The sequence below is a fragment of the Ambystoma mexicanum genome, chromosome 4p (assembly GCF_040938575.1).
Source record: "Ambystoma mexicanum isolate Mex_15411 chromosome 4p, UKY_AmexF1_1, whole genome shotgun sequence".
In the NCBI taxonomy this organism is placed as follows: Eukaryota; Metazoa; Chordata; class Amphibia; order Caudata; family Ambystomatidae; genus Ambystoma; species Ambystoma mexicanum.
Genome location: NC_090927.1, coordinates 189,413,942 through 189,429,255, shown reverse-complemented (window position 1 = coordinate 189,429,255; position 15,314 = coordinate 189,413,942). Strand labels below are relative to the sequence as shown.

The 15,314-nt window shown below is 43.7% G+C and overlaps 1 protein-coding gene across 2 annotated transcripts in view; it reads left to right on the top strand.

Moving 5' to 3' along the window:
- The first annotated feature begins 14,008 nt into the window (after positions 1-14,008).
- Positions 14,009-15,314, top strand: part of NCOA1 (nuclear receptor coactivator 1) — a 1,575,181-nt gene continuing 1,573,875 nt past the window's right edge. For both annotated transcript variants that reach the window (XM_069605680.1, XM_069605681.1), the window contains exon 1: positions 14,009-14,330. The gene's annotated coding sequence lies outside the window, so the exon portion shown is untranslated. The remainder of the gene's footprint in view (positions 14,331-15,314) is intronic.

The window sequence follows — 15,314 nt, the reverse complement described above, 5'->3', positions numbered from 1 at the left end:
GAGAAAGCGTTTGATTCGGTTTCGTGGGAGTACCTCTTCCTGGTGCTTGAGTCGTTTGGGATGGGCCCCTACTTCATTAAATATGTTAGAGTGCTATACACTTCCCCAGGTGCAAGGGTGTGCACGAATAGAACTATATCTGACCCGTTTGAGTTGGGCAGAGGCACCAGACAGGGGTGCCCTTTTTCCCCTATCTTTTTTGCTTTAACAATAGAACCCATGGCAGCGGCGGTGCGGTTGCCTGATGTAAACAAAGGTATAACTCTGAAAGGAGCCACCCAGGTAATATCATTGTACGCGGATGATGCACTATTGTATGTACGCGAGCCAGACAAAAACATAGCCCCCATCATGGCAGACATTAGTGAATTTGCAGAATACTCTGGATATACGGTGACCAATACTAAATCAGAAATGTTCCCGCTTACCCCCTCTAGAAAATGCCCTGCCCTGACGTGCGGCCTTAAGTGGTCGGAGCGACACATCAGATACCTGGGAGTACTGGTTTCAAACAGCAGGCAGACCCTACACTCTGATAACCATGACCAGGCGCTACAAACACTCGGCACCAAGCTACAGGTCTGGGGGCACCTCCCAATCTCAGACGGTAGAATCGCCATTCTCAAAATGATTGTTCTCCGCAAGCTACTAAACTTATTTGTAAATATTCCTATATGGCCGGGAAAGGAATTCTTCTCCAGATTGTGATCCATGGCAGTGTCGTTTCTGTGGAACGGCAAGGTGGCCAGTATATGCTGGGAAAAGATGACAGAACCGTACGAAACAGGGGGAATAGCAGCACCAGATTTTGAGCTCTATTGCACGGTGGCGCAAGCACAGTTTGTGAAACACTGGTAAGATGAAGCGGACAACTCACCCCACACGTGGATAGAGGAATACACCACTGTACCCACAAACATCAGATCCATTATATTTGATATGAGGCACAGGGATTCCTGTGATTTCGACCCTGTGAGCTGCACCGTGAGGGCCTGGGGGGCTATATATAAAAAGTTGAAAGTAGAACTTCCATACAACCCTGAAATTCCGCTATGGAAATACCCAAATGTTCCCCCTACATTCGATACCAGTATACAGGAGGCCTGGGACCCCGATATGGAGATGAAAGTGGGAGACATATTCATAGATGGGAAGTTCGTAACCCTTGCAGTATTTACTAGGGGTGTGGGAGGAGGCCCGCTCCGTACGTTACAGTACTACCGAATGAGATCTGCATATCAAGCGCGATGGCCATCCTTCCCTGATGAACCTCCCTCCCACCCATGCATACAATTAGTTACAACTCGGGGAGGACTGGGAATCTCTAAACTGTATAAGACAATCCAAACCCACTCCCCCACGTCCTATCGAGTGAAAGAGAAATGGGAAGTGGATATGAGAATACAGATACCTGAGGACAAATGGGAAAGATATTGTGCACTTACAAAAAGGGTGTCCCTCAATGCGGTATTGCGCCAAATACAGTTTAAAATCCTTAATAGATTGCACTACACCCCTGCCAAAATCGCTAAATTCACACCTGATGATCCAGGCAACTGCCCCAAATGCGGGACCCCCCCAGGCGGGATCCTATCATATGTATTGGGAATGCCCGGTCGTGGCAAGGTTTTGGGCGAGGGTTGCAACCATGTTGACAGACATCACGCAGATTTCCCTGTGTCTGACCCCACAAAAATACTTGTTTGGGAATATTGGGAAATGCTCTGAAAAAGTTAGAAGACTGTTCAATGTATCATGTGTTATTGCCAAGAAATGTATATTGCAAGTATGGAAAAGCCCGAACTCCCCCACCATGAACACTTACCTATGTGAATTAACTTATATCAATGAATGTGAGGAACAGTACGTGCTAACTTTACCAAGTACGAGCCGACCAAAAGACATTTGGGGCCCTTTCAGGGCGTACCTATGCGATATGCTCTCGGACAGTGAAACAACTATGTAAGCTGTAGATTCTTAAACATTTGGTGGAAATATTGTTGTACTAAGGACCATATGTTGTGTTAATTGAATGCTGCTGTAAGTGTTGAGACCATCAATAAAGAGATGTTTAAAAAAAAAGAAAAAGGTGACCTTCTCTGATAGCTTGCCAGATGGAAGTGGATCTTATCCGAACCAGAATCCCTGTGGATTCAGAAGCCGTAGTTGGAATAGAGGACAAAACAGGGGAAGAAGAAGACGCCAAAACTGGCATTACCAACAATATGGCCAGCCATCTAATTTCGTACCTTATGGTCCATATCCTTCTCCCCCCCCCTTCTTCCTTTTCTGCTTACAGATTTACGGCCATCTCCGAAAGAGAATTACTTCGAAACCAGGAGGAGAGCCTACTGGCGGTAAGTAAACCCTCTGCATTTACAATATCTCAAAGAATTTTAAGTGAAGAAGAGATTTCTATTTTCGAGAAAGGGCTCTCTTTTATTCCCATAAAGAATGAGAGTAAAATGGAATGGGACATCGAACTAAGAATTTTTTTTCGTAATATTCGTCTAAAGGATTTGTTTGGAGTTGAGAGCACTGACTCACACCATAAACTAAATACACCATTAAAACCCAAGTCGGTATTCACTCCCACCCTTCAGATGATTTCTAAAGTAACTGCCACCTTCGAAAATGCAGTTTTGAGAGATTTTCATTCAATTTTGACATTGCCTATGGAAGCCAATCACATAGCTATTTACAATGTTTCCAAAATAGAATGGGAATGTCTCCGGAATTTGAAAGAAGACACCTCCATTATTAGCAAGCAGGCCGATAAGGGTGGAGGCGTAGTTGTCTGCGATGCGGACTACTATGACAAAGAAGTAATGAGACAATTGGACAATCCGTCTTTTCATCTCCAATTATGAGGTGACCACACAGACAGTATTAGGAACAAAATTTTGGCTTCATCTACACGGGCCCACGATATTGGTATTATAAGTGAGAAAGAGTTCCAATTCCTTACCATCAAAAGAACTCAGACCCCACTCATATACATTCTTCCCAAGGTCCACGAGGACAGCCTCAATCCACCTGGTAGGCCTATTGTATCCCTGTGTGGCTCCATCCTGGAACCTTTGGGTCAGTTCCTGGATTCTTTCCTTAAACCTCTAGCAGCTAGCACTCCAACTTATCTAGCAAACACCAGGGACACCACTGTACATCTAGAAGGTTTACCTTTCAATTCCGCTTCGAATTTGTTTATGACCCTTGATGTGGAATCCTTATATTCCAACATTCCTCAGTTGGAATCGCTTCCCATCACTAAGGACTTTCTCAACACCAGGAGCCATCCTCAGTTAATTCCTAGCAAATTTCTCCTTGAGCTCTTGGAGCTAGCCCTCATTAAGAACTATTTCCGTTTCAAGGAATCGTTCTTTTTACAGATCAAGCGAACGGCAATGGGGGCAGCTTTTGTACCCAACTATGCCACACTGTACATGTGGTTATTTGACAAAACCTTCATTCTGCATGATTCCAATCCTTTTAAGGATTCTATCATCTTTTACAAAAGGTACATTGACAACATCATCATTATTTGGGATTCCGATAAAGGCAACCATGAAGAATTTGCTGTATGGATCAACACTTTGAATACCAATTTATGCTTCACCATGTCTGTTAACAACCATTCGATACCATTTTTAGAGCTTCTAGTTAAGACCAAGGACGATACTATTGTGGTAGATTTGCACCGCAAAGTAACCGACAGGAACACGATCCTTCACTTTGATAGTTTCCATCCTCAGTCCTTATGTGTCAGCATTTAGTATGGTCAATACTTGCGGGCCAGACGGAACTGCAATAATAAGGAAGACTTTTCGATCCAAGCTGATACAATTCAGAGCAGACTTCTCCTTAGAGGTTACCCACCACATGTACTTAGACAATCCCGCAAGAGGGCCAAGAACCAAACACAGAGAAATACTATTAGCCAAGAACATCAAAGACAATACATCTAAATCACGGGTCGTGTGCGCTATGACTTTTAGCACGCACCATCACGCGATTAAAAAAGCGATTTCTAAACACTGGTGCCTATTACAATTAAACAACCCCACTCTTGAATATCCTATCCATGCTTTTAAAAGAGGTAAGAACCTTAAAAGCTGGCTATCTAGTGCAGATAGAGCAAGGGTTAATAAAAGACTGATGACGATTCCTGGCTTTTGGGGTGGCAAGCCGGTTTCCGGCCATTTTCCTTGCAGCTATTGTTGTCAATGGGGATTTACCTCAGTGTGCAGCTCTGTAACTATCAACAACAAAACATGGACCCACAAGGACCATACGACCTGCAACTCTAAAAACGTAATTTATGTTATCATCTGTCCCTGCTCTAAGTCCTATATAGGAAAAAAGCCAGTTAAATTAAGGATAACATAACATAAATCCAAGATCAGAACCAAAAGTATGTCATCTCTGTTGGTCCCTCATTTTATTGAAAAAAATCATAGTTGTGACAACCTCAGATGGCGGGCCCTTGAATTGGTAAAGGGTGTTGATTCCCACTCGTCTGCCAGCAGGTTATCCCAAAGAGAGCAATGGTGGATGTATAACAAAGAGAGTTATCACATCGGCCTTAACCAAAAAGAAGATTGGTTGGCTTGCGTATAATGCTTCATTGGAGCATACTTTAGATATAGCCCTTGAGCAGTGGGCCAAGTATCATCCGGGGAGATACCTCCTTTTTTCTTTTTTTTCAAAATTTCTGTCTATTATCAGTATTTTTATCCCGTTCAGACGTTTTTGGCGTTATTTAGTGACTTTAAAACCCTTTACAGGCGGCTTTTGACATCATGTCTATACTACACATTGGTCCCATTAGTGATTTTCATTGCTTAGGTTTTCTTTTTCTTTTATGAAAAACCTGTTCATCTGTAAAGGCGACTTGCACTGGCATCATTATCTGGTTTGGTGCCTATCTAGCGTTACGTCATTGAGGACACCCATTCAGTTATTCCTTTTATATTTTTCTCTATTTATCCTAGTTATGATTTGTCTTCTTTATTTAGGGCATGTTGTGTTATGTTTTCTTTTCATCTTTTCCCAACAGCACGGGTCCATGTGCATTGCTTTTCCTTTCTACCAATATATTTTTCCAGTCAGTTCTGTTTCATCTATCCATTATGTGGCTACACGCCCTATGAATACTTATTTCCATCGTTTCTGTGGGGTTTTATTGTCTATAACATTATCACATTCTTGACATTCGTGAAAGGCATAGTGCAATCGGCTCTATTGCGGGGCCGTGAGAACTTCAAGGGCTCTGGTCATTGGTAGAAACTATATGCGTGATGCGCACGTCAGCACGCCTGCTTTGGCGTGCTATTTGAACGCCCACTTTGGTCACAGCTGATTTCATCCAGTCGGTGTACCAACGGATGATTGCAGGCAAGCTGAGGATCGGATTTTGGTCAATTTTGCCCACAGCCTTTTCCTCACAGTTGATTCCGCGTCAGCTTGCTAGTTCCACGGCGGCTCTCATTCATTTACATTACACGGCTCGACATACATCTAAGGCCGCTTTACTCTTTTGGTGGCTTTTATTATTGAGTCTGCATTTGTGCTCCGCTAGGGTGTGGGCTGTGACATATGGGTGGAGGTTATTCCTCTGAGACTCGAAGCCCTTATCTTTGCTGAGTTAATTGCCTTTCCAATCCTTAGACGGGTTAGTGTGCTGCTACTTTTTCTGTGCAGAAACATTTTAATTTCTAACAACCCCGCTTGTGAAATCGGAACGATGGGCAGGCACATTGTTCTACCGGAAGTTTACTCGACATTTGTTTTGTGATGCCTTTTTTGGTTCGATCCAGCAAGGCATGCAATGCACTTTTAACATATTGTGTTTATGTTGACTTGCAGCCTTCTTCATGGAATACATTTGGATCGACGAACAAAGATTCCCAATTGGAACTTCTTTTTCCATTTCCTGCACATTTATGACTTAAGATTCCTTCTATTTGACTGTTGGAATACCGAAATGCTCTGCGATTCGTAGACGGTTGAGTGTCGGTTTCCTTCCTTTCATTTGATCTTATGTAAGACCAGTTGCGCGCTGTTGCATACTAGCCAATTATCCTCACTTTCTGTAAACAGGGACTGTCTTTATTCCAGTCCGTGTTTCATCCTGCCTTTCTAGATTCATTTATGTGAGTCCATTCATTGTTAGGTTGAGCCTGAATTTAAAAGAAATTATATGTAGTGATCCCGTATTTGGTTAGAGAACACAACATAAGCTGTTCTCCCCACCACTATATGTTGTACTGAATTTGGTTATGAATTTGCTGAGAGGTCAGCTGATCAAAGCAGTTATTAACACATTGCTTGTTTTATGTTCTTTATTTAGAATATGTGGTCACCACTTTACCTTTGAATCAGTGAAATTTAGAATAAGAACAACTACATTATTGGAATTGGGATGTGCAATTTTGGTTTCGGCAAGCTGTCAGCGCCACTTTAGAGCACCTGTTAATCTAATGAAAATCTCAAAAAGTATTTTTTACGTTGAGTGCTTTGTCCTGAAGAAGATGGGGGATCAGTCATATTTGACTAGATCCATCTAGCTGTAATGCACCCACTGTTTTGTATTTTAGTGATTTTGATTTAAAAGTGTTTCTATTGTGTGATGTAATGTATATTTTATTTTATTGTTGTCGTATATACTCTATCCGACACGATTTTTTTAATTTCCTTTGGGTATTTTCTCCCATTTATTAAACTTGTCCATTTCAAGTTTTTCATGAAGTGCTTTCAAAAATTATTCTTGAAAGATTGTTTAGCGTTTTTATATAAGTAAATATATTTCTGTACTCTTAATCCATTTTAATATAGACTTTCCCACCATGTGTAGGTTGTGCACATCTGGCACTTTTCAGCCTCTGCCCACGTGATCCCCTTCACTTGGGGAGAGTTATGTTCTGTGCCATTTGACCATATACTAGTTTTACATCATGTATATATGGTATGTCATCCATTTCTCTATTTTTGTCTACATGCATTTCCTTTACAATGTGCAAGCCTGATACTTAATACGGCTAGAATTTGCAGATCAACATGTTTTAATGAATATGAAGTTAATAAAATCTATTGTATAGCCTTGCTCTGATTTTGCTTTCTTCCCAGCATTTCATTACAAATCTGTTCTACATTAAACCATTATGCTTGTGGATTCCCGCGTGACACACCTTCCTGGTTATTCTAACAACAAATGTAGTGTCGCGCGTAATGAGCTGCTTGATAGCACAAGATGTAGCAGTGACTGGATGTACGTTATATTTCTAAACAATAGAATGGGTACACACCTTACACTTGTGACATTTAACAAAGCCCGTCGGTAATGTGGTCAACCAAGTAGAATTGCTGGTAAGCTTGGACTGGGGCTACAAGAAACTCTTGACAAGTTTGTCTTTCAATCAGTGTGCTCGCCTGAACATCAAGACAGGGCGAGAAGCTAAAAGTGATTACAAATCTTTGTCCATTTTAAGGACATGACGGTATCGCAGAACATTTTTCCTCACACTATGCGAGGAACTCCCATAGGTAATGATGAGACGGGGTCCTCATTTTCACTTTGACCCACCGTTCTATTTGTGGACAATAAGTCCTCACGTTGGAGTGATCTGGCCTTGACATAGGCATTCTCAATTATACCCTGGGTGTAAACCCGCTTCAAAAAATTATACGGGGCTTGGGAGCAGCATCTATGAAATTGCACAGTATCGGAACAATCTATGATAGCGTACAAATTCACCATAGGGTATACTCCTTTTGCAACTCACTGGGTGACCACTGGTGGCATGGAGAGGACGGCCTGAACTGGTGGGTTTTTTAAACACTGATGTATGTAAGCCTAAAGTATCCAAAGTCACAGTCACATTGAGACTATCTCACTGCAACTGTGACTCTCAGTGAACACCAACTTAACAGTGTTCTCATTGATGTGTTTGACAAAATTGGACCAATCTGACTCAGTCTCTTTCCATATCACAAAAACGTCATCAATATACCTCCACCATGCCACAGTTTGCTAAAAAAAAGCTTCTTTCACAATATCACTCAAGAAAGTCGCTTTGCACCAACCCATTATGAGATTCGCATAAAATGGGGCCAAGGTACTGCACATAGAGGTTCCACGCTTCTGATGGTAAAAAAACACTTTAAAAAGGAAACACATTATTGTTGAGACAAAATGTTAGCATCTCTAAAATCATGTAGCTGTGGGAGAGAAAGTTCAAAGAACGTGTTTCTAGGAAATATCGACAAGCATTAATACCAACCAAATTAACTATGGAGGTATAAAGAGAAACTACATCAAGAGTCGCCAAGATCAAACCCTCCTCCCACGGGACCCGATTGATATGCGAAAGAAAATCCCTAGTGTCCTGTAAATAACAAGAAAATACAGAAACAAATTAAATTAAAGTCTCATCAATGAATTGCGACATATTTTCCAAAAGTGATAACGTGATAATGGGTCGTCCGGATGGGTGCACCAATGATTTGTGGATTTTTGGTCAAGAAATAAATAGTGGGAATGGTAAAGAAAGAAGGGACCAGAAATTTGACTAAATCCTCATCCAGGATATCCATATCACACCACTTAGTAACAAGAATCTTCAATTCACTCTGTATCCTGGGGAATGGATTAACAGACACTGAGGAGTAACACATTTTGTCCCGGAGTTGCTGAGAAGCCTTATTAACATAATCACCACGGTTCAATAAGACAATGTTAAAACTCTTATCAGACGGTTTGATAACAATGTCCGTCGAGTTTTGCAATTCCGACTGGGACTTCTACTGCACCTGAGAAAGATTACGATGCACAGATGTAAAAGAAGACTTGCGCAATTTTCTTAAATCTGCAATACACAGGTCATGAAATGCTTCCAAGCATCCCCCAGTGGGCTTAAGGGGATTGAACTTCGATTTGGCTTTTAGACGGGAACTAATGGACCATCTTGGGTTTATGTCAAACTCTGAAGTCAATATTGGTAGGGTCAAAGGAAATATCCCCCAGGGTGGCCAAATCAGACAATGTCTCGATGTCTGAAACCAATCAATTCATCTTGCCTGTGCGTACGGTGGATCATGAGGTGTTGACTGGATTGTTTACAAAACATTTCTTACGTTTGATTTTCCTGAAGAATGAGTCAAATTCGAGACTTGTTTGGACACAGTCAAAGGTCGCCATTGGACAGAAATTCAAACCTAATCTCAACAGAGCCATTTGATTGTTGGTTAAAACGTGGGAGGACAGATTGATGACCTGTACACTTTCCATTGTGTTTATTTCTTGGCCCGTGCTCCAAAGCGAGTTAACCTGCTCTGGGATTCGTGGTTTGGGTCCTGTCTCACGTTGCCTTCTGCAGGTTTTCTTCCAACCGCTGTTTTTCTTCCTCTGCCTTTTCCGCGACCCCTTGCCTGTTTTTGTTATTTGCCACCATCACACAGGAACTGCTTTTCTTATAAAAAATGTAGCCGTACGGTGGGCTCATCATTCTCAGAGTGGGAAACATCTTATTCAGATGATGTAGTCGCAGCTTCCTTCTGAATAGATGGTGAGATCTTAGATGTGCCGAGTTGTGTAGAGTATCGAACTGCTTTGCAAATGTGAAAACCCTGCCAGTGTCATAGTCAGTTTTGTCTCAAATAAATGTCATGTGCTTCCTCTGCTTAATTTAATCTTCATAAGTGACAAGGTTGCCATCAATCTTAGCACGTAGTTTGTTTCCATCTTTAGTAGCGAGTGTGTCTTTCAATTCAGTCTCTGCCGTCTGAATATGTTTAAGTGCCACCCCACGGTTCAATTTGGCATATTTCACCAGTATAGTTAGAAAATGTGACGAACATTCTCTGTTGGCAGGACCCCATTCCTCATGCATGGTGGTTCCTGATCTTCACAAGACGGGGTAATCATCCTCGTAAACCCCTAGCGATGCGACCAACATCCAAACAATTTTGCAGGGAGTGTTCCTCCCACCACTTGGAAATCTCTTTCTTCTGTAGTTTCTTTATGTCTCTGATGAGAAGGATCAGGCTGTTTATTGACGCAAATGTTGAGGTTGCTCAAGACAACCTGCTGTTCATTAAAAAGACTCTGGGCCTGTAATAGGCTTACTGCCTCCCTAGTGCCCTGCATGCTGTGCAAAAATATTGGGACAAACAATGACGGCTCCAACAAAGATCCGACTAGTCACAATGAAATGTGCTGAATAGCGCAACGTGGCTTGTAGAAAAACTGGTGTGGAGATCAGTCATGCAACAGTACCCCATCAGTATTATACGAGACAACCTGAAAAACCTGCACTACTCACCAGTGTCTGTTATGGCGCGCGTCCTCCGACACACGCCTCCATCAACCACACGATGAGCACCACAGGCTTCCGGCTCTCATGGGTGCTTGAGGTTGACTCCTGTGTGCAACGAATATGCCACCAGAGGCTGCATGCTGGCCCACAACACGTTCGTGGATCAAGCTCCACCAAAAAGGATTAACAATCCTGGTGCCGGTTCATCATGGAAACGTGCCATGAAATGTATGAGAAAAACAGCAAAAAACCTGCCACTGGCAGGCAAACCGCAGTCCGGCTCAAAAGGATGCCACATCAATAAAAAGGAACGACCAAGATGAAATAGCTTGGACCTTATTTATTTGTCAAGCACAGCAGGTGAAAAGCACATGGGAAAAGGTTACGTGTTTCGCACTCGCAGAGCGCTTGATCACACAATGGCTGCAGAATTGACTACACAGTAAAATAGAGTGCTACTACCATGTCAGTGACACAGTAAACTAGCAAGGTCAGTTAGCAAATCACAACGGCAGACATCTTGGAGCATATGAAGACCAAAGTGGACAAGACAAGTAACAGAAAAATACTGCATTCCTAAACAAAGGCAAAAGATCAATGAAGACACAAATTAATCATGACATATAGAGAAATAGTTTTCGTCAGGATCAGTGTGAAATCGACGTGGAAATGGAACACATTATGTTTAAGTGCAAGTAGCCAGGTTAAACCTGAAAATGTTAAATGATCATAAAGTGCAAATGCAGGCAACTGTAAAAGCCAAAGGGGTAATAAGGTGCAAGTACAAGCAGCAAAATGCAAACCGCTGAAGGTCAGAAATAGTATTATGTAGGCATAACCTTAAATATATATGAAAGTAGCGCAACCATCTACGCGTGTTTCTATACATATCTGCACTCTGCTGGCACACTGCGCCTGGGCTGCCTCTCCAGAGACAGCAAGAGATTCTGAAGCCAGACTGAAATACAGTATATATATATATATATATATATATATATATATAGAGTGAAAGGCAGAAAGGGCAGTCAAACGTCCTGCCGAACCACAGGTCAGTCTCCTCTACCAAATAGGGACTGGATTTTATTTCCTGGTGCATACGCTGGATGCTGTACTCTCAGTGGCCTGATGTGCATCATAGGGAGTCTGGACACACATGAGGAGCATAAGGGTACTGAAGCCTTCTGGAGATGAGTGGGGTGGGGGGGAGACAGATTGCCCTTTCCTCGGCTAGGTGGCAGTGTGGACACCAAGGGGTTGCAGCTCCCAGGGAGTGCTTGTGCGCCCTTTTGACAACATACATTTTGATTTACATTAGCACACGCACTGGTACGTGCACAGGTCACACCGCACAAATACACGCCATGGGTGATCATGGAGATGGCGCCCAGGCAGCTGGAGAGGCATACCGTCAACACGGATAGCCAGCACCACTGTGTGGTTTTGGTGTGATGGGTGCACATACCAGTTTGGGACCTCGTTGGACTGCATGGGTAGAGAACCTCGAAATGTACTTCGAGAGGGCGAAACGGCCAACCTTGCTATATTCAGCATGCGCCACTGTTCAAAATTTGTTCAAAACACTACGGCCCAGGGACCAATCCTATGCCGCTGCTATTGCAGCACTGAATGAATACTTCATGCCTGTGATTAACTGTGACTATGAATGGTTCAGGATGAGGTCCGCAAGACAAGAGGAAGGAGAGAGCTTACACGCATTTCATGGCAAGTTTCGGAACGCGCTTTCCTGCGCCTTGGGCAACTTTGAGGACGACGAAATCAGGGCCCAAAGAATCCATGGCCGTAGTTCGGTCTAATTGAGGAAGCAGGTCTTCAGGGAACCTGTGTTAATGTTGGAAAGGATCCTGGAATTGGGACAGTCCCAAGAGCTATCAGAGGAATGAGCATCCGACATGGACATGTTCAGGCAGCAGTTAAAGCTAGAAGGTCCCATGCGGAAGGCATGCGCCATTGGCAAGTGGCAAGGAAGTAAATTGGTGAAGAAAGGGGAGTGGCCACAGGAGACTGGCACAATGATATGCCTGCAGTGGGGATGGGACCTGTCACACGCACATGAGTGCCCAGCTAAAGGACACACGTGCGGTAGGTGTGGGAAAGACCATTTTTCAAGGGTCTGCCTAGTCCCATCGCCAGCTAGCCCAATTGCATCAGCAGTCAGGACTGCTTCAAAAGAAGACAATAGACAAGCAGCAGGAAGGAGAACGCCCAGACCCGCCGTGGCCCAGATGGCGGTGCCAAACAGAGGACACCCAGTCTGTGAAGATTATGAAGACAAGGATGTGTTTTTCCTGTCCTGCTCCCAGGGAAGTGCCATGGGGCGTTTCTAGTAAGTGTGGGAGGGCTGGGGCATTGCCCCCTGGGATGAACAGTTTGATCCTGGGATATAGGATTACCAGGGGCCGATTGGTCAACTTGTGTCCAATAACATAATGGGTGTGCAGACTGGAATACACCAAATGTTGTGCTCAGTTACACAGTTAATAGTGTTGGTGTGCCGACTGGAATGCACCAAAGGTTGTGGAGTTCAGTTAAATTGGCAATGTTCTGGTGATTGATTGGTTATAGAAAAGGAGGAGTGTGGTGTGGCCTCTTTAACATAAATGCATTGCTAATTTAAGAATACAAGTCATGACCTTGTCATGAGGACAGCTAATAAAAGAGGCACTGTTTGCACATGCAGACCCACAGAGCATTGACTGGTTTTCTGTGTCTTATTGTGTCTGGCGTTGTGTACACTGTGCGAGTACGGCTCCCCAAAAATATCATGGCCCGTGTGCCCACGAGGCCAAGGGATGTGTGTGCTGGGTGCTCTCCGCACAGCTTGCAGAGTCGGGTGCTCGCCGACCCTAACAGAGTGTCCCCCACCCTGTCATCTGTGGTGCCGCAGACCACGGCACAGCTGGTCGCAGATGGGTGTCCCCAGCCATTGTCTGGCCCGGGTGCCCCCGAGCCAGGACACAACAAATGGGTTGCCCTGCCGCGCTCTCCTGGTTGCACTTACTCAGAGCATTGCTGCCCGGATTGCACTTCCCCCCTCTCTCCCTGCACTTGCACGATCTGAATGATGCAAGGCCTAGTAAGATCGTTTGTATTGTCCTCCGTCTTACCTTCCTTACCTTGTTGCGCCTAGAAACACTTGTGTACAGGCGCGTTATAAATGACATCACAACATAGCCCGCCTAATCTCCTCCTGTCCCACTGCCATCTAGTCCTCTCTCTGGCATACATGCCAACCCTCCAGATTTTTCGGGGAAAAACATTACTAATTTTCAGTCTCCCGCCTAAAATAACTGAAGCCCCAATGCATTCCTATGGGGAAATATGCGTCTCCGATTTCCCTGTGGAAATCTCCCACCCAGGTGCGTCTGAATGTCGGCATGCAATTCTTTTCCTGCAATACAACCTCCTAACTTTTCCTCTCAGAAGATCACTCTCCTTTTAATCCTCAATTTTCTGTGTCCTCCAACACTTCCCAGGTCCACTCCCGAGTCTCCTCCCTACGTATTTCCATGACTGTTTTGCATTTTATGTTCGATCGCCGCTACTCTTACATTACAGCCTATTTCCCCGCTTCTAGTCATCCTCTCACAGGTTTGTTATTCCCGCGTCCTCCGGCCACCCGCCTCTGTATGCCATTGCCGACGTCAGAAAACGCTTTCTTTAGCCCCCGTCAACCCGGAACCGGAAGCGCTTTAGCCGACAGGAATTCGGAGAAGCCCTCTGTTGGCGACCCTGCTCGCAGGCGCCCCCTCGGGTCACAGCGCGTAGTCCTTCCTCCATGACAGCACCTGCGCACACAGCACTGCCGCGCTGAGTGCGCGGCCGCCATCCATCACAGTGTGGCCAGTCGGAGCCCCTGCCTAAAATGCACTTTGACGATCTGGCTCTGCTCATTGGAGTCTCATAGCACAACACGGCTAGGAGTTGCCCTGAAGGATGAGGGCAAACCATGCATCTCTAGACCTGCAGCGACGAGATTTAAGGAGCCAGCACTAAAAGGTGACATTTCAAGAGATTATTAGTGATATTTTCTAAATTATAAATAGTGAAATTATGCATGGAAACAGTTGTCCAATAAAGGCAAATATAATAATAGCTATGTTTACATTGTAAATGTAATGTGATTGCCTACAACAAAACACATGAATAGTGCTTTAGTTATAAATGTACTTATGAAGGTTTATACATGTAATATTCTAAAGTATAGCGAACATTACAATGTTTAAATATGTATTATATTTTAGCATATGCATGTAATTCGAAACATGAATACGTTACACATTGTATATGTAAATGTGCTAGTATAACATATATGTTATGTTACCTGGACATCTACCTCGCACTTCGGCTGTATATGTGAATCTGAACATTACTCTGTGTGTGTGTGTGTGTGTATATATATATAAAATGAATGCATCAATATCATATCACAATAAGTTCTCTTGCTCATTTCCAGGTGTGATACCCTGTTCCGAGTTGGTTGAAATGTCAGTAGCTGTGAGACTTGTTCAAAATAGTATAGGTTGCATTTGTTGAAGTACCTATTACAGTATTATTAGTCTTTTAACACAGAAGCAATCTCGGGGAAAGCTCGGGGTTTCCGTTTTGTTCAAGTCTTGGGCCTGCGCAGACTGTGCGGTCAGAGTCCTGTTTCAGAGGGGTTCCCTTACATCATTCTTATCACCTTTCTGGCTCAGTTAACATTCATCCTGTGGTAGTGTCTCTTCCAAAGTCCTCATTCCCGAGTAAATCCACACCATAAAACTCTGCACAGTGTATGACCACAACCCTAATCGCTTCCTTTTAAGCCCCCATACTTACTACTCCAACAACCTTCAGGCAAAGCAATTGTTTGGTTGCAGCACTTAAGCGAATCTTAACTTTAAGAGGATCGTTGTACCTCAATGATTGCAGTGGTTTTAAATCATACTGAATCGAAGGTCAGTGCCTGGACGAAGTGGCCACTAAGCATGTTTGCAGGCC